Source organism: Ranitomeya imitator, chromosome 6, assembly GCF_032444005.1.
Source record: "Ranitomeya imitator isolate aRanImi1 chromosome 6, aRanImi1.pri, whole genome shotgun sequence".
In the NCBI taxonomy this organism is placed as follows: domain Eukaryota; kingdom Metazoa; phylum Chordata; class Amphibia; order Anura; family Dendrobatidae; genus Ranitomeya; species Ranitomeya imitator.
In genome coordinates this window covers 130279898-130303775 of record NC_091287.1, presented here as the reverse complement: position 1 = coordinate 130303775, position 23878 = coordinate 130279898, and the positions used below count along the sequence as shown (strand labels likewise).

The window sequence follows — 23878 nt, the reverse complement described above, 5'->3', positions numbered from 1 at the left end:
TGTCGCCTGTGGGAGAGGGGGGGGGGCTGCCCGCTTTCGCCTGTGGGAGGGGGGGGGGGGGGCTGCCCGCTGTCGCCTGTGGGAGAGGGGGGGGGGGCTGCCCGCTGTCGCCTGTGGGAGAGGGGGGGGGGCTGCCCGCTGTCGCCTGTGGGAGAGGGGGGGGGGGGGGCTGCCCGCTGTCGCCTGTGGGAGAGGGGGGGGGGGGGAGCTGCCCGCTGTCGCCTGTGGGAGAGGGGGGGGGTATGCCCGCTGTCGCCTGTGGGGGGGGGGGCTGCCCGCTGTCGCCTGTGGGAGAGGGGGGGGGGGGCTGCCCGCTGTCGCCTGTGGGAGAGGGGGGGGGGGGGCTGCCCGCTGTCACCTGTGGGGGGGAGGGGAGCTGCCCACTGCCACCTGTGGGGGGGAGGCTGCCCACTGCCACCTGTGGGGGGGAGGGGAGCTGCCCACTGTCACCTGTAGGGGGCGCCCCTGGCTGGCGGTGTGACAGCTGATGTACTGCCGCACTGACCGGCACCGTGTACACACATGTACACACATGTACACTTCCCGGGGAGGCTACGGATGGGCAGTGACAATGGTAAGAAGACGCTGCGCACCTCAGCCACATACCGGCTCCGGTCACACCGAACACCAATGAGCCGGAGCACGGCATCCGCTGCCCCGCCACCACAGCGGCACAATCCCGCCCCGGCCGTCGCCATGCTCCCCTCACCTGTCTTTCGGCGGCAGGCGCAGAGAAGCCCCTGGGAGAGCCCGGACAGTCAGCCGGAAGTCCCTCCCTCTTCTGCACCCAGCCACTCAGCGCCCACAATACGGACTCCCGCACTTCCGCTCACTGCCCGCCTCTCCCCCGCCGCAAACGAATGAGCGCACAATGACGTCACGCACACGACCCGGAAAACACGTGGTTTGGTTATGTGCGATGCTCAACGACGCCACAGCTGCGGGCGTGGCTACAGTCATATGGCAGCCAATCAGACCAGCCAGACAACCAGACTCCATGGTAACAGCACGCAGTGCGTGCAGTCTGCGCGGCGGCTCAGAACAATGCCCAGCGCCAGTCACTTCCGGAGTACCCGACATGCAGTGCGGCTGGTAAACTACGCAGTAAGCGAACAAGTGTCCCTGCTGCCTGTGGCCACACCGTGAGGACGCCGGTCGCGCTCCGCCTCACACGGCAGGGTCACCCGGAGAGGCCCCGGGGAGTCGGGTCACCATTGGCTTGGTCTTAAAGGGAATGTGCGGATACAGTAGTAATAAAGCAGCTCGGAATAGTGATTACTGGCCTCCGGTAAGGGGATGTCCGGCTATAGTCTACACAGGACTGGTAGGGCGCCGGCATCCCTGGCACTCTTCATTAGCAGTGACACACGTCACACAATGACGTCATGCTGGGCCTACTACTCAGCAGAGACCCCGAGCTCCCGCTGCATTGGGGCCCGCCAATTGATGTGCTGATTTCTAATCGGTGGGGTCCAACCGCAGCCACACGGGATACTTGTATTCCCGGTGGAATGGAGCGGCAGTGCGCATGCTCGACTGTCCCCATTCTTTCTCTATGGGGCAACTGGTAAAGCAAAGTGCTGCGGTGGGCGGTCACATGGCGAGTGCGCATGCGTGCGGCTACTGTATTTTGTCGTGATGGGAAATCTAGTTCATTTTGGTGATTAGTTCACCATGAACTAGTTCACTGAAAAGATTAGTTCATTTAGTTCAGTATTTCTCTGGATTCTGCTGAGAAGAGATGGATCAGTTCTAGTTCGTTACACAGAAGCTGTGGCTCCTAGGATGAGTTATAGTTTTGTTAAAATGATCAGAAATAGTTCATACATCTGATCATGACATAAACTCTTATTAAAGGGGTACTCAGTCTGGAGAAAAAAAATTCAAAAGTTATTTATTCAAGTTAGTAATTTTTTTTTTTTCTTTGTGAAATATTTATTATTATTATTATTATTTAAATGGCGTGACAGATTGCCCACAGAACCGCAAGCTACACTTATCACATTTGAGCAGTAGGAACATTTTGCTTTCTTCTGATCTCCACTAAGGCTACGTTCACATTAGTGTTTTGCGTGTTTGCGTTGGGCGACGCAGCGGCGACACATGCGTCATGCGCCCCTATATTTAACATGGGGGACGCATGGACATGCGTTGTGTGACGCATGCGTTTTTTTTTCCGCAAGCGTCGGGCGCAGAAAACGCAACAAGTTGCATTTTTCTTGTGTCCAAATTTCGGCAAAAAAGGACGCATGCGTCGCAAAATGCGTTTTTGCGTGCGTTTTGGTGCGTTTTTATGTGCGTTGCGTCGCCGGCCCACAACGCAAATGTGAACGTAGCCTAAGTGTGAAATGATTCCATACCCGGCTTCTCTTTCTCTTCAGGGTATTATCTGCACACATTATGGTCACTTGCAGTCTCTGGTATTGAGCACTGAGCAGTCAGACAGGATTCATTTCACACCACTGCAGTAGGTGGCAAAAGGAAGAGATGTGGAAACTACACTGAACTACAGATTTACCAAGCTGCCCATAGCAACCAATCACAGCTCAGATTTCACTTGGCAGAACACTGCACTAATGCAGTATCAGAAAGCTGACCTGTGATTGGTTGCTATGGGGCAAAGAAAATCTTTCCATTAGACAGCCTGATAATTCTCCACCCTATCCTGGGAGGAGTTGATAGGGAATGCATCATGTCATGTGACCTGTGAACTAAATGAACTATGTGAACTGCTGAACTAGATGTTCTGTATTGAGGCTGATCTTATCACCAAGACTGGTGAGGGGCATGAACCACAGCACAGAAACACTCTCTCATACACACATGAGCTGTGTCTGTCTACTGTACAATTTCAGTTTGTATTATTACTATTATATTTGTATTTACTATTTGATGTGTGGTATAGTGTTTTACTACCTTCTTTTCCAGCATCAGGAGCTATAAAGAGCAAGTGTGAGAGCAGGGATCTTCAGTGTGAGGAGCTGTATGAGGGATCACTCTCTGTCTCCTCCCACTTGCTGTTTAGTTCATAATGAACTAATCTCTGTCAGGATGGTGAACTAGATGAACTAGTTCACTCTGAAGATTAGTTCATGTTGAACTACTCACTCACGAACTACCGATCACTAGTATTTTGACAAGGATAACAGTGACCCGTCGGGCAGAGCCCTATTGATCACGGACTGGTGATCGCCTTACCGACCCCTGCTGCTTCCTAGTCGCTCTGGATGAACATGTGATCGCTGCAGCAGCCAAGTCCATCCAGGCACAGCAAGAAGTGAAGTTTGCTCCATCATCACCGTGACATTTCCAGGAAGCCCGAGGCCAGGAGTGGGGAATCAGTAACATCACATTCACAGCCTGCCAAGTTTATGGTCTAACTAACCCACCTAAGAACAGCAGCCTAGGGGCAGAGACCCTGATTCCAGCCATACAGCACTTCTGCAGGAGCCCTTACACAATACATTTTTAATTTTCAAATAAGATAACCGGGAAAATAAATCCCACAATGAGCTGTACAGTTTCTCCGCAGTAGGCAGATGGCCAATATTGTCAAGCACTATTAGGGCACGCAGAAGTTTCTGGAATGGCCTGCAAGCGCTATTTGCAGAGCCCCTGACCAGTGCTCCTACTTCAAGCAAATTGGGTGCGATTGTTAGAAATCTGGTGTCCACTGTGCTCTTGGGGAAAAAAACCACAAACTGAAGTGCGGCCGTGTCTGAAGTCTGTAACATGTTAATTTCTCTTGTGAGCTCAGTAAGGTCGTGTGTGGATCTTTCCTATAGAATTAGATGTGGAAAATCTGCAGGTAAAGTTCACATGCGCCCGTAGTGCGTTTTCACTGTGCATATGCAGTAACAATGCATGTGATCCGCACATGACTATCAAAGTTGTGTCCAAGGCAAATATCCAGAAATGGCAAAAACAGCAACTTTATCTAAAACAGGGCATACCAAAAAGAGAAAAACCAGAGGGTAAAAAAACTAATATAAATAATAACGCACATAACCTCATTTACAGTAATCATCAAAACCGGACCAAATACTCCGTGTGAACGTGGCCCGAGAGCAGGTTCTCAGTGTTTGTCATGCTAAGAACAAGTTGCTGTTTACAGTAACATTCCACAAATCTCAGACTGAATGCAAGAACCGCAGTGTTAGAAATCTGCCGCATCTCAATTCTTTCAGTATTTTTGCAGCTTTTTTTTTTACCAATAGAAAGCAATAAAAAAAAAAGTGTAAAACTGCTGCAAAGAAAGCAAACCGGTTCTGCTGTGTTTTTTCCAGGGTTGTGAATAAAACAAACTTTATTAGCATGTTGTGTGGACAAGTCAGATATGTAATCTGCACCAGAACCCGTTTGGACTGCCAATGGAGCAGGCGGCAAACAGCGCGGTGCGTGCACATAGTCTTAGGGCTCGCTATATAACCGGACGAGTGCAATCCAGTGAACACTTGGCTAGCACTCGGCCCAGTGTTACTCTATGATGCAGCTCACATCTGCCTTTATTTTCTCATGCTGATTCGGATCACACGCACCCATATAAGTGTATGGGTGCATGTATAACATGGCACTGGGCTATCAGCCGGCAGCAGAGGAGATGGAGACATCGCTTTCTCCGTCTCCTCCGCAGCTGTGCTCCCATTCTCTGATGTGAGAGGAGCACAGGGCCCTGGCACTCTGCCCACACTGAGCAGAGTGTCACTAGCATATCACACCCGTTGTGATGCACTAATGTGACTCCCGCGCTCGGCTGTGCTCCCACCATGAGTATTCGGTGAGTTCTTGAGGCTGCAATTTTCTGTGCCATTCAGCACCTAAGAGGTTATTTGCGTTTTTGTTTTTTTACACCTTTTTGACGCTGTTTTTTTGTCTCTTTTTGTTATGTTATATAAAGCAGATTAGTATTTGATATTTGTATTTCCTGTTAATTGGCTTTGACAAAACTACTGATATATTCATGTGGGGAGTAAATGTGTTTTTTACCTGCATCTATTTCAATTTACTTAGAACATCTGCACAAATCTCAGTGTACCTGCAATTGACATGTTTTTGATTGCGTTTTACTCCGCCCTATGTGCAGCGGTATGACAAAGTAGAACAAACGGAGAAAAGCCGAATATAAGTCAAGGCAATGAGCAGGAAGTGAAAATTAAAACATTATTGGGACAATCGGTGAAATGGTGGCACAACTAACAGAGGTGCTCACACATACAAAAAATGAAGGGTAAGTATAGTAATAGTACAGCACAGTACCACATGAGGACAAATTACACAGCACACAATACATGAGACCACCAGCGGCAGAGTTAATAAACAAAACAGTGATTCTGGTAATATATTGGTACCGTATATACCAAAATATAAAGTAGTCAAGATCAATACATGTAAGAAGATGTATAACAATGTGTAATACTCTGGTAATAAATATAATTGGTATATACCAAAGTATAAAGTCATCAGGATCAATACATATATGGAGATGCATATCAATAGTGTGATCATCAGAAGCTGTGACAAAAGGCGTAAATAGGATATAAACACCAGGAAGAAATGAAAATGTGCTCCAAGGTAGGCAGGATGCACTGAATCAATGTGTACATGTAACCACAGAGTGAATAGTGACACAAAACTGACATGTCACAAGTGTACAAGTAATAAATGTGATCAGACGTTACTCGCCCGCGGTGCAGAAAACTACATTAGTGGTAAGTGCTCTAGTGGAGCTGAAGACACCGAAGATTACGTGCACGGGGGGATTTAATGTGTGTGTAGAGATTTGGAGTGGGGATGGAGGATTTCATGTGTGGGGGGCTATGAGGAGACAAAATGAGGAGCAAAGGGCGAGATGCAGGGCATGTATGAGGAAAGAGTACAGGGGAATAGGGGTCATGGATGGGGGGAAGGGTGCAGACAGTATGGGAAGTGAATGGGGGGAATGTATGTGGACACAGTATGAGTAGCGATGGGAAAATGTATGTGGACAGTAAGGGCAGTCACAATATGTGGAGCTGGGGGTATGTGTGAGCAGGCAGTATAGAGTGAAGGGTTATATATATGAAGAGTATGAGGAGGAAGGGGCATAGTGTGAGGAAACAGTATGAGGGGGAAGGGGAGTAGTGCGAGGAGACAGTATGCGGAGGGGATTAGTGTAAGGAGACAGTATTAGGAGGGAGAGGATTAGTATAAGGAAGCAGTATGGGGGGGGGAAAGTGAGTGGGTACAGAATAGAGACTGATTAGTGTGGGCGTTGAGAGGGTACAGTATAGAGACTGGGCCCTTTAGGGAGGATACAGTGTGAGGGGACAGTGTGAAGAGGGGTCCCAGCATGGAAAGGTCAGTGTAAAGAGCATGTACCATAAGAAGGATAGTGTGGGGGTTATATTTTGTGCAGACAATACAGTGAGGGGCAATTATTTATTCAGGGGCTCAGTGTAAGGCAGATACAGTGGGGCAAAAAAGTATTTAGTCAGTCAGCAATAGTGCAAGTTCCACCACTTAAAAAGATGAGAGGCGTCTGTAATTTACATCATAGGTAGACCTCAACTATGGGAGACAAACTGAGAAAAAAAAATCCAGAAAATCACATTGTTTTTTTAACAATTTATTTGCATATTATGGTGGAAAATAAGTATTTGGTCAGAAACAAACAATCAAGATTTCTGGCTCTCACAGACCTGTAACTTCTTCTTTAAGAGTCTCCTCTTTCCTCCACTCATTACCTGTAGTAATGGCACCTGTTTAAACTTGTTATCAGTATAAAAAGACACCTGTGCACACCCTCAAACAGTCTGACTCCAAACTCCACTATGGTGAAGACCAAAGAGCTGTCAAAGGACACCAGAAACAAAATTGTAGCCCTGCACCAGGCTGGGAAGACTGAATCTGCAATAGCCAACCAGCTTGGAGTGAAGAAATCAACAGTGGGAGCAATAATTAGAAAATGGAAGCCATACAAGACCACTGATAATCTCCCTCGATCTGGGGCTCCACGCAAAATCCCACCCCGTGGGGTCAGAATGATCACAAGAACGGTGAGCAAAAATCCCAGAACCACGCGGGGGGACCTAGTGAATGAACTGCAGAGAGCTGGGACCAATGTAACAAGGCCTACCATAAGTAACACACTACGCCACCATGGACTCAGATCCTGCAGTGCCAGACGTGTCCCACTACTTAAGCCAGTACATGTCCGGGCCCGTCTGAACTTTGCTAGAGAGCATTTGGATGATCCAGAGGAGTTTTGGCAGAATGTCCTATGGTCTGATGAAACCAAACTGGAACTGTTTGGTAGAAACACAACTTGTCGTGTTTGGAGGAAAAAGAATACTGAGTTGCATCCATCAAACACCATACCTACTGTAAAGCATGGTGGTGGAAACATCATGCTTTGGGGCTGTTTCTCTGCAAAGGGGCCAGGACGACTGATCCGGGTACATGAAAGAATGAATGGGGCCATGTATCGTGAGATTTTGAGTGCAAACCTCCTTCCATCAGCAAGGGCATTGAAGATGAAACGTGGCTGGGTCTTTCAACATGACAATGATCCAAAGCACACCGCCAGGGCAACGAAGGAGTGGCTTCGTAAGAAGCATTTCAAGGTCCTGGAGTGGCCTAGCCAGTCTCCAGATCTCAACCCTATAGAAAACCTTTGGAGGGAGTTGAAAGTCCGTGTTGCCAAGCGAAAAGCCAAAAACATCACTGCTCTAGAGGAGATCTGCATGGAGGAATGGGCCAACATACCAACAACAGTGTGTGGCAACCTTGTGAAGACTTACAGAAAACGTTTGACCTCTGTCATTGCCAACAAAGGATATATTACAAAGTATTGAGATTAAATTTTGTTTCTGACCAAATACTTATTTTCCACCATAATATGCAAAATAAATGATAAAAAAACAGACAATGTGATTTTCTGGATTTTTTTTTCTCAGTTTGTCTCCCATAGTTGAGGTCTACCTATGATGTAAATTACAGACGCCTCTCATCTTTTTAAGTGGTGGAACTTGCACTATTGCTGACTGACTAAATACTTTTTTGCCCCACTGTATTTTTAATTCAGGAGCATTATAATGACACTTCTATCTTTAAGGGCATCATCTGGAGGTTTACTGCAGAAGAACAGAGAAGATGGAGGTCTGCAGAGACGAACTGTGGAAGAGAAAACTCATCATAGGGTCTGGACAAGATGAAGAAAAGAAGGAGAATGGCTCCAGAGAGGACGCCATCTATAAGGTACCTGGATGTAAATGTTATTTGTGATACTAATTCTCACATTTTTATTTATGTTAGGAGCATTAAAGGGGTTGTCCAGGTTTGTGATGAGTTTGCAGTAGTGATGAGCGAGTGTACTCGTTGCTCAGGTTTTCCCGAGCATGCCCGGGTGTCCTCTGAGTATTTTATTGTTCAGAGATTGTTTTAATTGCAGCAGCTGAATGATTTACAGCTACTATCCAGGCTGAGTACATGTGGATGTTGCTAGGGAATCCCCACATGTGTTCAAGCTGGCTAATAGCTGTAAATCATGCTGCTGAGGAGATGAAAACTTAATCTCCGAGCAGTCAAATGCTCGGGAGATCACCCGAGCAACGAGTACACTCGCTCATCACTAGTCTGCAGTAATTCTATGTGACCGCAGACTTCTGACTTCTCACACTGCACACTGTCAGGATTCTCTCATGCTGGCGATTTACATACATGCGGTCACGTGCTGACTTGACAAGTGTGGCCTCACTCAATGAAAATTAACTGAGCGAGGTCAGACACGTCTAGTCGGAATGTGGCCACAAGTATACAAATCACATGCTTGTTCTGGCATGACCGTCACCTCTTGCCACCCGTGCTCGGGGGGGGGGGGGTGGTGCCAACTGAATTCTTGCCCCGGGTGCCAGAAAGCCTTGATACACCTCTGCTTGTACCCGCATGATGAACATGATGTAGCTGTACACCATAATGCAGGAACACCAATCCCTTTATGACATACATATGTGGCAAGTGCCGGGAAAGCATCAAATTGTTCATTTGTAAGAGCACCAATTCTCAATGATACATATTTTATATTACAATTTCAGTTTAGGCCATGTTTCTTTAGGCTTTTCCAAATTGATGTAACCGATTACTTGGACCAGAGGAGAGCCAGTTACGGTAAACGAGATCTTTACAGTGTATTTATCCATAAAACATACAAAGGACTAAACATTAATATCTAAATGGTTGCATCTTCTAATAAAGAACAGTATGGGCCAATAAACAGTTTGGCGTCATTCAGAAGTCTGAGCTTCACTGTTCTGTGTGTCTCATGGATAGGACACTTACTGTAGTCTATGGTGACAAACACATTTCTTTTTTTTTTTTTGGCAAATAAAATATCAACTTAAAACTATTGAAGCAGACAAGGGGCATTCCCAAAATCACACTGATGGATTAGAACATCATATATGTAAAATCATTTACGTTCCCAAATATTTATAGATCTCGGCCATGTCCTCTGTTATAAGCATTCCTCCTTATTTTCTATGTCAGTAGTCCATGGCAGTCAGACTGGAGCTCTGTAACCATCCTACTACCTGTGACATCCCTGGCGCCTCTTCTGATGAGTAGGCTGCTGTGACATCATTACGTTGTGGCGTAACACACATGACGTCACGGCAGCTTTACGCCAACACGTAATGACGTCCCAGCAGCCTACTCATCAGAAGAGGCGCCAGGGATGCTGTAAGCAGTAGGAAGTTCTCAGAGCTTTGGTCTGGAGACCACGTGCCATGGAGACCAGTCCATCTACCAGCTGCTTACTTTCCCTATGCACTGCCACTTATTCACTGATGCCGACTGTCAATCCAACAGATGGAGCAGAGTACGAAAATATGGAATTGACATCTGAACTACCAATAGAAGAATAATCAAAAACTAAGTGCTGGTCAGGATTATCTTGAGCTGGATTCCATTACTCTTGGGTGGTAGAGTCCGAGATCATAGCAGAAGACGAGGAAGAGTCCGCAGCCTCAGGGAGAAACCTCAAGAAAAATATATACTGCTCTGATCTTTCTCTGTTTTTGCTGCCTTTTCTTCTCTATGTACAGGATTCTTCAGTTCGAAAAGTGGACGCTCTGCAGCACATGCCACGTGACGCATCCCGAAGAAGCACAGCGAAACGCGCGTCGGGGCGAGGGATGCCAGGAGATTAACATGCGGCCATATAGGTAATATACTTTACTGCTTTATTCAAGTGATATTTAGTCATGGGTATAGATAGCAATTACTAGCCTAGGCAGGCAGTCGTTCATTTAGCAATGTGCACATTATTATCCCATTACGAATACCTCACTTTTAACATATAGGTGAACTTATTGTGAAGTGGTCATTCTTATTATAGGCGGACATTTGTTTGAAGCCTTCACATAGATTGAATTTCATTAAGTTGTATACAGTGTATCACCTTACTATGTTCTGAAAATCAATTATTAACGTTTTGGCCACTGCTTAGTGTTCATTTCATGGCAAAATGGTCCCCATTTTCAATTTAAGTCAGCACATTTTCTATTTTCATTGTAATGTTGTAAGATTTTTTACATTACTATATTATTAAAATTATTTATTTTAGTACCAAAAAAATGTTTGGGATCCTTATTGAATTCTGGTCGCCAATACAGCAATTTATTGTTTATCCAATGGTACACTCATCCCATAATACTTATGGGTTCAATATATAGGGCGCTCCCATTGTGAATAGTTATGAAGGTAGTGAACTTTAGGCAAAAAAGACCAATTGTGGGATTTAAGCATGCGTCTGCCCCGTTATATTTATGGCCAGCTCCCAACTCTAACCCCCAAGTGAGGTTCCGTCATTATTACCCAAGAAGCATGTCAAGCAGACCGGCTGAAATCCTTGCGTCACCTTTCACAGGTTATCCGACTACTGTTGCCGGGAGAAGAAACTGTACAAACAGTAGTAACTTTTTAAAGACTCAATGAACAGGATCAGTTTATATAAGTGATACAAGGTGTTCTCATAAGAGCCAAATATAGCTCCCCATAAGACAGACACAACTAGATGAAACATGTCGCCGGCGCACAGGCCTATGTACACAATGGTGATTGCCCGAATTAATGAACTGAAGGGCTGGCACTGTCTGCAGAATATCAATGAACAGTATAAAATACTCTGGGTTATGATGACAGAACTCAGCATGACCAAGAAGTCTCACATTTTAGGAGCAAGTTCGCACAGTTTTCATGCAATTAGGGTCTCGTAATTCAGTTGTCCACGTAACCACATGAAAAGGTAAATGCCTCTGCCTTCCATCAAGCTACTGATCCAGCACCGACACAAGGCCCAATATTCTATCACAGAGCAGTACCATGGAATTACAGGAGTTTTCCACTTTTAGAAAAGCAAACCCACACTTTCCCTGTAATGGAAAAATCACAAAATCAGATAGCTAGTACTCCCATCCCTGGGAGCAGCGCCGATTCACCACTGCAGCCAATCGCTGAGCCTCAGAAGCTTGTGTCGCTCAGTGATAGACTGCAGATACCGACACAGGAATAGCAGAGAGCTGGACCTGGGGAGGGCAACAACCATATGATTTTGTTCCTTCACATTACAGGAAACATTTGAGGGTCCACTTTTGTGAAAGTGGTATATAGAGGTCACAGCAGAATGCAAAGACACCAAAAATCTCCCTTGTGTTACAAAAAAAAAACAAAAACCAAACAATCAGATCTATCTGCCAAGGTTTTTAGAAATACGGGCACAGTCGTGAACAGTGATCAGCTCTTATTTTATTCCTGATGCCTGAGTATTCGGTTTTGATTTTTATACTTACTGCTAATTGTCGCCCCCCTGTAAAGTAAAATCCTTTCCCAAATTGGAAAGCTATGGGAATGTCTACACATCTGTACAGGTTTTTTTTTTGTTCTTATCTCGCGCCTAGTCTTTCCTTTCCAGTAAAAGACCACTTCACACTATTCTGCTGAGCGGAGTCCGTCAATGATCGCAGCGTGCACAGTTCACTACTAGCATTGGTCAATATGCACAAGATGCTCAGTCCACTGCTCTAGGGGCACAGAATCCAATGAAACAATTACAACCTAGTGTAGAATGCAAGGTGCAAAAGTGGTAACTGGTTAATATTGGAATAGCCCTTTAAACTATAAAAAGTCATTCTTGTCCAAGGAGATCCTAACCAAAACAGGTATAGGCTCCTTTAAGCAGGTCTGACATTTTGTACAAGTCTTGAGGACAAGTGCACAGTAGTAAAATGCACCAAATTAAAGGCCCCGTCACACATAGCGAGATCGCTGCTGAGTCACAAGTTTTGTGACGCAACAGCGATCTCAGTAGCGATCTCGCTATGTGTGACACGTACCAGTGATCAGGCCCCTGCTGTGAGATCGCTGGTCGTGTCGGAATGGCCTGGGCCATTTTTGGATCGTTGAGGTCCCGCTGACATCGCTGAATCGGCGTGTGACGCCGATTCAGCGAGGTCTTCACTGGTAGCCAGGGTAAACATCGGGTAACTAAGCGCAGGGCCGCGCTTAGTAACCCGATGTTTACCCTGGTTACCATCGTTAAAGTAAAAAAAAAAAAAAAAACGCTACATACTTACCTACCGCTGTCTGTCCTCGGCGCTCTGCTTCTCTGGTCTGGCTGTGAGCGCCGGTCAGCCGGAAAGCAGAGCGGTGACGTCACCGCTCTGCTTTCTGGCCGCTGTGCTCACAGCCAGACCAGAGAAGCAGAGCGCCGAGGACAGACAGCGGTAGGTAAGTATGTAGCGTTTGTTTTTTTTACTTTAACGATGGTAACCAGGGTAAACATCGGGTTACTAAGCGCGGCCCTGCGCTTAGTTACACGATGTTTACCCTGGTTACCGGGGACCTCGGGATCGTTGGTCGCTGGAGAGCGGTCTGTGTGACAGCTCTCCAGCGACCAAACAGCGACGCTGCAGCGATCCGGATCGTTGTCGGTATCGCTGCAGCGTCGCTATGTGTGACGGGGCCTTAAGAGTTAAATGAATTTGGCAAATCTGTCAGCTGCCATGTCCCTCCAGTACTTCTGTCACAAATAATGATGAATTTGTCACTTGTGCGCTGCCGTACACTCCTCTTCCTGCTGGCTAAGCACCACCTGGCATTACACCAAAACTCAATTTCTGCATAACTGCAAACTTATTTAAAACATTTTTAAAGACAATTCTAACAAAAAACGGCTTGGTAGAGATGGGGGATCCCGAATAGTACAGTTCGACATCCGTACCGAACACCTACTGTTCGAGCACGGACTTCACCAGGAACTCCATGTTACTGTTCGGGGTCGGCCCCCATGTGCATGACAGCGCAGCGAACACTACAGGGTGGGCCATTTACATGGATACACAGAAATAAAATGGGAATGGTTGGTGATGTCAACTTCCTGTTTGTGGCACATTAGTATATGGGAGGGGGAAACTTTTCAAGATGGGTGGTGACCATGGTGGCCATTTTGAAGTCGGCCATTTTGGATCCAACTTTATTTTTTCCAATGGGAAGAGGGTCATGTGACACATCAAACTTATTGAGAATTTCACAAGAACAACAATGGTGTGCTTGGTTTTAACGTAACTTTATTCTTTCATGAGTTATTTACAAGTTTATGACCACTTATAAAATGTGTTCAAAGTGCTGCCCATTGTGTTGGATTGTCAATGCACCCCTCTTCTCCCACTCTTGACACACTGATAGCAACACCACAGAAGAAATCCTGGCACAGGCTTCCAGTATCCGTTGTTCTTCACAGCATAGACAATTGCCTTCAGATGACCCCAAAGATAAAAGTCTAAGGGAGTCAGATCGAGAGACCTTGGTGGCCATTCAACTGGTCCACGACGACCAAGCCACTTTCCAGGAAACTGTTCACGTAGGAATGCTCGGACCCGACACCCACAATTGATGGTATGGTGTGGTATATGGGGTACAAAGATAGTGGGGCCATTCTTCATCAATGGAAACCTCAATGCCACTGGATATCTGAAATTGCTACATGATGATGTGTTGCCCTCTTTATGCACTGAAGATGGCACTTTCACTGAGTTTCTCCAGCAAGATGGTGCACCACCACATTATGGGTGTCCGGTCCGAGCATTACTACAAGGAATCTGACCCCGTAGACTAGCATTTCTTCTGCGGTGTTGCTCTCAGTGTGTTAAGAGTGGGAGAAGAGGGTTGCATTGACAATCCAACACAATGGGCAGCTCTTAGAACACATTTTATAAGTGGTCAAACTTGTAAATAACTCATGAAAAAACAAAAGATACATTAAACCAAGCACACCATTGTTTTTCTTGTGAAATTCTCAATAAGTTTGATGTGTCACATGACCCTCTTCCCATTGGAAAAAATAAAGTTGAATCCAAAATGGATGACTTCAAAATGGCCGCCATGGTCACCACCCATCTTGAAAAGTTTCCCCCTCCCATATACTGTACCACAAACAGGAAGTTGACATCACCAACCATTCCCATTTTATTTAGGTGTATCCATACAAATGACCCACCCTGTACTTCAAAATCAGCGGTAAAATCATTACCGCCGGTTAGACAGCCGCAGTTCCCACACTGTCAAATGGCAGCATAAGCCTGCAGCTGTGATCTGAGGTATAATTTTTACCTCTGGATTTCACCAAGGTCATCACAGTTTAGGGACCCGGCTGGAAACGCAGCCTCAGTGACTGGTGGTAACCTAAATGACGTCACCGTTAGTCACTGAGGCTGTGCTCGCAGCAGCTCATTCACCAGTGGTTTTCAGCCTGGACGGTCACATCTTGGCCCTGTCCAGGTGGAAAACTGTTTATCCCCAGACATGGATTACATCATGGGACAGAACGACAGGTGAGGGATATTGTTGTTTTTTATTTTTGTTTCATTATAGGAGACAAAGGCTTCAGTGAAATGGGCGATGACGAGAGTATGGTTTAATTTAGAATCATTAAAGGAGTCTGTGTCATTCTTTCAATTAAAGGACTTTATTCTGGCTGTGTGTTTTAGCAAGGCTGGCTGTCAAAAATTGAGGGGGAGGACATCACATTTTTTAATTCTTTATTTAGAATGCAGACGCCGGCTGATGAATACTCCCATCAGTCGTTCCAGCTCTTGCTGTTATTAGCAGCAGCAGGCGTAGGCTCATAGGAGCTGTAGTCCCATCAGCCCACACCAGTGACTGGAGGTAAACTTTATGCATCCAATCACAGCTGCAGGCTCACGCTGTCGTTTCACAGCGTGGGAACCGTGGCTGTCTAACCAATGGTGATGACTTTGCTGCCAATCAGAAGCGGTGTTTGCCGCGCTGTCATGCCCATGACAGCATGGCAAACACTGGATATTCGGGGCCCCCATTTAAGTGAATGAGGTCCGGGTACTGTTCTGGTAGCAGCACTTTTTTATTTTATTTTTTTTTAACTGTTCGTCCGAACATTCAGGGGTCTGCCCATCTCTAATCATTGGGCAATATAGAAATTTTTTTATGTACGATGCCCCCTCAGTCCACCTCTCTTCCCACACAGACAGTATGTTGCCCCCTCAGTCCACCCCTCTTTCCATCCCTCTTCCCACACAGACAGTATGATGCCCCCTCAGTCCACCCCTCTTACCCACACATACAGTATGATGCCTCCTCAGTCTACCCCTCTTACCTCACACACAGTATGATGCTCCTCAGTCCACCCCTCTTCCCACACAGACAGTATGATGCCTCCTCAGTCTACCCCTCTTACCTCACACACAGTATGATGCTCCTCAGTCCACCCCTCTTCCCACACAGACAGTATGATGCCCCCTCAGTCCACCCCTCTTACCTCACACACAGTATGATACCCCTCAGTCCACCCCTCTTACCTCACACACAGTATGATACCCCTCAGTCCACCCCTCTTACCTCACACACAGTATGATACCCCTCAGTCCACCCCTCTTCCCACACAGACAGTATGATGCCCCTCAGTCCACCCCTCTTCCCACAGACAGTATGATGCCCCCTCAGTCTACCCCTCTTTCCACACAGACAGTATGATGCCCCCTCAGTCTACCCCTCTTTCCACACAGTATGATGCCCCCTCAGTCCACCCCTCTTCCCACAGACAGTATGATGCCCCCTCAGTCCACCCCTCTTCCCACACAGACAGTATGTTGCCCCCTCAGTCCACCCCTCTTCCCACAGACAGTATGATGCCCCCGAGTCCACCCCTCTTCCCACACAGACAGTATGATGCCCCCTCAGTCTACCCCTCTTACCCACACAGACAGTATGATACCCCCGAGTCCACCCCTCTTTCCACACAGTATGATGCCCCCTCAGTCCACCCCTCTTCCCACAGACAGTATGATGCCCCCTCAGTCCACCCCTCTTCCCACACAGACAGTATGTTGTCCCCTCAGTCCACCCCTCTTCCCACAGACAGTATGATGCCCCCGAGTCCACCCCTCTTCCCACATAGACAGTATGATGCCCCCTCAGTCTACCCCTCTTACCCACACAGACAGTATGATACCCCCGAGTCCACCCCTCTTACCCACACAGACAGTATGATGCCCTCACATACCCAGTAATATTTATGTATTTCAGGGTATTAGACCTGTCATAAAGGCTGGGTCCAGATTGGCCCGGACTGCCTCTTCATGTTCAGTTTGTCCGAAGGCGGAGAAAGTGACACAGGCCATCACGTGTCACAACAACTGCACGGGAGCCCCGGGGAGAGCGAGTGCCGACATGGGAAGCGAGACAGGCTCTATTAGTTTATCGGGGGAAGCGAGGGGTATGAGAGGTTGTCCAGGCAGGGCACTGCTTCTTCACGTCTCCTTATCCCACCATGCCAGTGTGCAGTAATCTCCACCTGCGGCTCTCCAGCCAATGAGAAGCTTCGATGCCCAGTTTGCCAAGTGGCTAAGCAGCAAGTTAGGCTACTTTCACACTAGCGTCGGGCCGACGTACCGACGCATGCTGTGAAGTAAAATCACAACGGGGGCAGCGGATGCAGTTTTACAACGCATCCGCTGCCCCATTGTAAGGTCCGGGGAGGAGGGGGCCGAGTTCCGGCCACGCATGCGTGGCCAGAAAAAGCGGACCCGACGGACAGGAAAACGTTGCAAGCAACGTTTTTTTTGTCCCGACGGACTGCAAAAACACGTCGCATCCGTCACACGACGGATGCAACGTGTGGCAATCCGTCGCTAATGAAAGTCTATGGAGAAAAAACGCATCCTGCAGGCAAGTTTGCAGGATGCGTTTTTTCTTCAAAACGACGCATTGCGACGTGCGTCGAACGACGCTGGTGAGAAAGTAGCCTTAGTGATCAGAGATACAGGGTCCTGCTACGTGTGTATAACGATGCCCCCTTACCACGGTATACTAATACACCGCACAAGCATGGCGTCTTCTATAATTTCATGACTAATCAACAAGATACCATAAAGTCAGATGGGGGAGGGGGGATAATCGGATCACAGATCACTAGAATGGAGGCAGAGGTCACACAACAAGTGGATACAACTCACCTCCTCTATCCATCCCCACTGAGCGCACACACAGCCCCCCATCCTCCGCACACAGGGGTCCCCATCAGTATGTGCTGCACCACTACTATGGCAACAGTGCTACATGTCAGATACTGCAGCACGTGACTGGAGCCCGTCTACAGCACACCGGTACCGGACTGTACGCACCCAGCGGTCTCCTTACCAGCATTCTGCCTCACGGTGGCTCCAGTCTCCTCTGTGACGCTGCTACGACTGAGGAGCGACAGCGCTGACGTCACTGTCATGTGACCGGCATGTATTGTAGGGCGGGGCCTCCGAAGCACATGGCTAGGTACCGGAAGTGACGTAAGCGTGGGTGTACAAAGATGGCTGACAACAGAAGCCTGATAGGCTGAGAATGAAAGGTTCCTATGGGAGGAGTCGTTGCTGAACGTACGAATTGTGAGAGGGAGGGAGTGTGAGACGCCGTGAGCGCTGCAGGTTTCTACGCCTCAAACTTTAGTCAGCGCTGTTGCGTCGCTGTAATCATGAAGTCTACACATATTTTTGAGAAATCCGTAGGTGATTTTTTTTTTAATGCGAATGAGCTATATTTGTTGCACGTTCCCTTAACCCCTTCATTACGGAGCCCTTTTTTGCTTTTTCGTTTTTCTCTCCCCTTCTTCCCACGGCCATAACTTTTTTATTTTTCCATCACTACGGCCATGTGAGGGCTTGTTGTTTGCGGGGCGAGTTGTAATTTTGAACAACACCATTGGTTTTACCATATCATGTACTCAACAATAAGAACAAAATTCCGAGGGAGTAAAACTGCAAAAAAAAAGTGCAATTCCACAAGGTTTTTTTGGGGGGGATTTTTTTTACCATGTTCACCAAATGCTAAAACCGACCTGCCATTATGATTCTCCAGTGATTAGGAGTTTATAGGCACCAAACATGTCTAGGATCTTTTTTTGAGTGGTGAAAAAAATCCAAAGATTGTTAAAAAAAAAAAAAAGTGCCATTTTCCAACACCCCTAGCGTTTACATTTTATTTTTTTTTATTCTTTTATTTTGAATGGGGTGAAAGGAGAGTAATTTAAACTTTCATATTTTTTTAATATTTAAAAAAAAAAATTACTTTTGGCATTCTTCAGTAGTCTACATGGGAGGCTAGAAGCTGCCACAACCCGATTGGCACTGCTACATACAGGCTGTGATCAGATCACCTTTATGTAGCAGAATACCTCACTTGCTATAAGTGCCGACAGACAACATGCGGCATACTAGTGGCGCGTGTCACGAAAGTGTTAAATATGCTCTCCTAATAGTGTGCTACCCCCAGGATTACACATATCACTGTGCCACCCAGAGGTATCACCATAACAGTGTGCCACCCAGAGGAATTCCTGTATCATTGTGCCACTCAGAGGAATTCTCATAACAGTGTGCCACCCAGAGGTATTCCCATATTATAGTGCCACGCAGAGGTATTCCCATAACAGTGTGCCACCCAGAGGTATTCCCATAAGTGTGGCACCCAGGGGTAATCCCATATCACAGCTCCACGCAGAGGTATTCCCATAACCGTGTGCCACCCAGAAGTATTCCCATAAATGTGCCACCCAGAGGTATTGCGTTAATCGTGTGCCACCCAGAGGTATTCTCATAAGTGTGACACCCAGGGGTATTCCCATAAGTGTGACACCCAGGGGTATTCACATATCATTGTGCCATGCAGAGGTATTCCCATAATGTGTGCCACCCAGAGGTATTCCCATATCACTGTGCCATGCAGTTATTCCCATAACAGTGTGCCACCCAGGGGTATTCCCATATCACTGCCACGCAGAAGTATTCCCATAAAGTGTGCCACCCAAAGATCTTCCCATAACAGTGTGTCGCCCAGAGGTATTCCCATAAGTGCCACCCAGAGGAATTGCATTAATCATTTGCCACCCATAGGTATTCCCATATCATTGTGCCACCCAGAGGTATTTCCATAACAGTGTACCTCTCAGAGGTATCCCCATAAGTGTGCCACCCAGAGGTTTTCCCATATCATTGTGCCACCCAGAGGTGTTCCCATAACAGTGTGCCACTCAGAGATATTCCCATAACAGTGTGCCTCCCAGAAGTATTCCCATATACCTGTGCCACTCAGAGGTATTGCAATAACGTGTGCCACCCAGAGGTATTCCCATATCACTGTGCCACCCAGAGGTATTCCCATAACTGTGCCACCCAGAGATATTCTCATAACAGTGTGCCAGTGAAAGGTATTCCCATATCATTGTGCCACCCAGAGGTATTCCCTTAACAATGTGCCACCCAGAGGTTTACACATATCACTGTGCCACCCAGAGGTATTCCCACAACAGTGTGACACCCAGCGGTATTCCCATATCACTGTGCCACCCATAGGTTTACACATATTGCTGTGCCACCCAGAGGTGTTCCCAAATCACTGTGCCTCCCAGAGGTTTACAGATATCACTGTGCCACCCAGAGACATTCACCTAACAGTGTGCCACACAGAGGTAGTCCCATATGTGTGCCACCCAGAGGTATTACCATTAAAGTGTGCCACCGAGAGTTTACACATATCACTCTGCCAACCAGAGGTATTCCCATAACAGTGTGCCACCCACTAGTTTACACATATTGCTGTGCCACCAAGGTATTCCCATATCACTATGCAATCCAGAGATATTCCGATAAGAGTGTGCCACCCAGAGGTATTCCCATAGCAGTGTGCCACCCAGAGGTATTTCCATATCACTGTGTCACCCACAGGTTTATACATATAGCTGTTCCACCCAGAAGTATTCCCATATCACTGTGCCACCCACAGGTTCACACATATCACTGTGCTACCCACAGGTATTCCTATCACAGTGTGCCACCCACAGGTTCACACATATCACTGTGCCACCCACAGGTATTCCCATCACAGTGTGCCACCCACAGGTTTACACATATCATTGTGCCACCCACTGGTTTACCCCATCACTGTGCCACCCAGAGGTATTCCCACAACAGTGTGCCACACAGCAGTATTCCCACATCACTCTGCCACCCACAGGTTTACACATATCGCTGTGTAAAAAAATGGCAGATGCTTTTTGCAACATTGTCCACCAGGACAAAACCCTGGGCTTGCCTTGCTTTGTCTTTTGTGTGACCCTGGACCCTATGGATAGCTACTTGGTTAGGTAGCTTCAAAGCACTAATCAGCTGTCTTAAACGTTCAGCAATGTGTATGTACTTACATTTCTGTTTTTTTTTTCAGTCAAGATGGGGTGCAGGAGAGTGCACATTAATGAGAAAAAATGAACTTTTTTGAATTTACCAAATGGCTTCAATGAAACCAAGAGTGAAAAATTTAAAGGGGTCTCATTACTTTCTGTACCCACTGTATTTTTTATTATTATTATTATTATTATTATACATTTTTATAGCGCCATTTATTTCATGGCGCTTTACATGTGAATACGGGGCAAATATAGACAAATACATTAAACATGAGCAGATAACAAGGCACACGAGTACATAAGGAGGGAGGACCCTGCCCGCGAGGGCTCACAGTCTGCAGGGGGAGGGTGAGGATACACTAGGAGAGGGAAGAGCTGGTTGTACGGCTGTTCAGTAGGTATATGTGATTTAATCTATAGATGGTTGTCTTTTTTCATATAAATATTATGCAAATTGTCTCTTCAGAGAGGAAGAGAATTAGAACTCTAGTGCCACCTATTGGAAGGTAGCAATCCTACAAGTCAATGTCGACCCTTTAACGAGCCTTGTCACATGACTTAGGATAATAGCCAATCCAGAATCTCAATTTGCAGACACTGTGTTTTGGGGTACTGCCCCTCATCAGTGCAAAGCGGAGATCTGGTTTGGCTGTGTGAGAGGCGTCCGACCGATATCCAAGAAGTATCGTTTCTCCTTGCAGAGAGTGACATGCTAAGCATGCCAAGATGAGGAGACTTAAAGCCGAAATGCTCCTCTAGGAAATATGCTAATTATGCACATTGTCTCTTCAGAGAGGAAGAGAACTAGAACTCTAGTGCCACCTATTGGAAGAAAGCAATCCTACAAGCCAATGTTGACCCTTTAACGAGCCTTGTCACATGACTTAGGATAATAGCCAAACCAGAATCTCAATTTGCAGACACTGTGTTTCGGGGTGTCGATCTCTGCAAGGAGAAACGATACTTCATATAAATGAAGCATTTGTAACGCTCATGCCCAGACTGGATGGCGCGAGTGAGGATTGGGGCCCCACTGTGCCACAAACAAGACTACCCTGGAGGGGCGTGACTAAACAGCTACTTTGGGTTTTACTGGAGCCTCTAGTGGTGAGGTCAGGCTTGTGCGGCAGGTAGCTGACAGATACCACTCCAGTGATGTGTCTGGCAGTAGCAGCTGATCCCACAGGGGGACAGAACACTAATGACAGGTGCGGGCAAGTACTGATGGGCACGGCTGGCACTCTGGCAGACAGGTGAGCACTCTGGCAGGCAGGCGGGCATGGCTGGCAGGCAGTTGGGCATGGCTGGCACTCTGGCAGGGAGGCGGTCACGGCTGGCACTCTAGCAGGCAGGCGGGAATGGCTGGCACTCTGGCAGGCATGCGGGCACGGCTCAGACTGGAGGAACCGGAACCATTTCAGGTGGGGCAGGGACGAGTAGGATAAGGGAACAGGTAGGAACTAGTTCAGACTGGAGGAATAGGAACTGTTCGGGAAGGACAGCCAGGAGCATGAGCAGATGTGAATGGGATATAGGAACAGGTAGGAACCAGTTCAGACTAGAGGGATAAACAAACCGATAAGAACCTGTACAGACAAGAGGGACAAAGAGCCACTGGGTGCGGAACAGAGCAGAGCCGCAGGGTGCGGAGCAGAGCTGCAGGGTGCGGAGCAGAGCAGAGCCGCAGAGTGCGGCGCGGGAGCAGAGCTGCAGGGTGCGGAGCGGGAGCAGAGCAGAGCTGCAGGGTGCAGAGCGAGAGCAGAGCCGCAGGGTGCAGAGCTGGAGCAGAGCCGCAGGGTGCAGGATAGGGCAGAGCAGAGCCGCAAGAAGTCGAGCGGGAGCAGAGCAGAGCCGCAGGTTGTGAGTTGGGAGCAGAGCCACAGGATGTGGGAGCAGACACAAGGATGCACACAGCTGAGTAGGGAAGGCAACAGTCAAGGATACAAACAGGTATAGGAAACTGACTAGTACAGACAAGGACGGACATGGGAACAAGTTCAGGGAAAAGGATTCAGGTCTGGGTTTACAGCCCCCAGGGTGACAGAAACAGGACCAAAGGAAACAGGAACAGGCCTGGATTTGCAGCCCCCAGGGTGACAGAAACGAGACATACAGGAACAGGCCTGTGTATAGAGCCCCCAGAAGCAAAAGCAGAAACAGGACAGGACCTGGCAACTCAGTAGGAGAAAGCAGACTAAGAGAGTTTGCTCAGGCATCTCCCTATGGGTGGAGATGCCTTAAGTACCAAATACCCCTTGGCAATAGGCTGGGGACAAATTAGGAGTGTGCACACTGTCTCTATAAGACTCAGGAGAACTGGCGCTGCCGCCCTAAGCATACAGCCAGGAAGTATGCAGCAACATGAGGTTCACAGCATGGAGCGGGCAGAGGACAGAACTCACAGCATGATCCGGGGTGGTGAATAAGATGGGAGATGGGAAGCCATGCAGTGTTGGCAGCAGGGATGTTACAGCATTGCACATCAATTATGTTTACAGTGTGCATAGATTTATCCCGAAATTGCCAGCGTACATGCGGTAAAGGGTCTTGAATATGCTTAAGATAAGGTACTCGGTTCAATATACACACAACAGTGTTCCTTGCAGCAGACGTGTGATGTCACTGGCGCATGCACAGACTGGAAACACTGATTCCCTCTTTCCAAATAGTGATATACATAGTAAGATACTACTGCGCATGTGTAGAAGAGAGAACCAGGCTGCAAGTACTGCTGAAGCATGGGGTCCGGAACTGCCGAGACTTCACCTCCTGTTGCAGGGGGGATGGAAATTGAGGATGGAAGCAACCCATGACCTGCAGAGTGGGGGCGTGGTGAGTAAGGCAAGTATAAGGAGGTTATCCCGGGAAAAGGGAGGGGCTTCCTGCCAGAGGGCTGACTGAGTGAGGACCTGTGCCGCGAGTAGCGATAAGGGTCGGAGGCAGTAAGGACCTGGGGAGTGTCACCGAGCACGCAGGTCAGAGCACGCCAAGTGGGAGTTTGTTGAGAAATGCTCCCGGCCGCAGAGTACAGATCCAAGACGGGCACGCCGAGCAGAGCTTTGAGGTGCGGGCATCCAGGTATTAGCGGGTGCACAGGAAAACACACGCCGAGTAGAGACTTGTGCAGAGCTTCACTCTTCG

The 23878-nt window shown here is 47.5% G+C and overlaps 1 protein-coding gene across 3 annotated transcripts in view; it reads right to left on the bottom strand.

Annotated features, from left to right (window-relative positions):
• The window catches only part of LOC138642143 (cullin-1), a 101286-nt gene extending 83495 nt beyond the window's left edge, over nucleotides 1-17791 (bottom strand). The window contains exon 1 of one of the 3 annotated variants that reach the window (XM_069730094.1): nucleotides 17707-17791. The gene's annotated coding sequence lies outside the window, so the exon portion shown is untranslated. Of the gene's footprint in view, nucleotides 1-709; nucleotides 886-17706 lie in introns of those variants that run through there. The other 2 variants (XM_069730095.1, XM_069730093.1) reach the window with 2 other exon arrangements.
• Nucleotides 17792-23878: the final 6087 nt, after the last annotated feature.